Raw genomic sequence first — 287 nt, forward strand, 5'->3', positions numbered from 1 at the left:
ACGCTGGTTTGCTTGTATAGTTTGCAATCCTATATATATAGGGGAAGCCATATTTGCTCATTATATAGCTCAGGGGTGGGCAAACTCTGGCCCTCTAACTGCCGTGGAACTACAAAACCCATAAGGCATTGCAAGACTCTGACAGCCATAGGCATTATGGGATTAGTAGTTTCACCACAGCTGAGGGGGCCACCGTTTGCCTGTCCCCTGATATAGGGGTATAAGCTCTGCTTTCTGCTCTGCTGCACAGCGATTGGCTGAAAACGAAGGGGGGGGGGGGGAGGGGG

Source organism: Nanorana parkeri, unplaced genomic scaffold, assembly GCF_000935625.1.
Source record: "Nanorana parkeri isolate BGI_ZX_2015 unplaced genomic scaffold, ASM93562v1 scaffold1452, whole genome shotgun sequence".
Lineage (NCBI taxonomy): Eukaryota > Metazoa > Chordata > Amphibia > Anura > Dicroglossidae > Nanorana > Nanorana parkeri.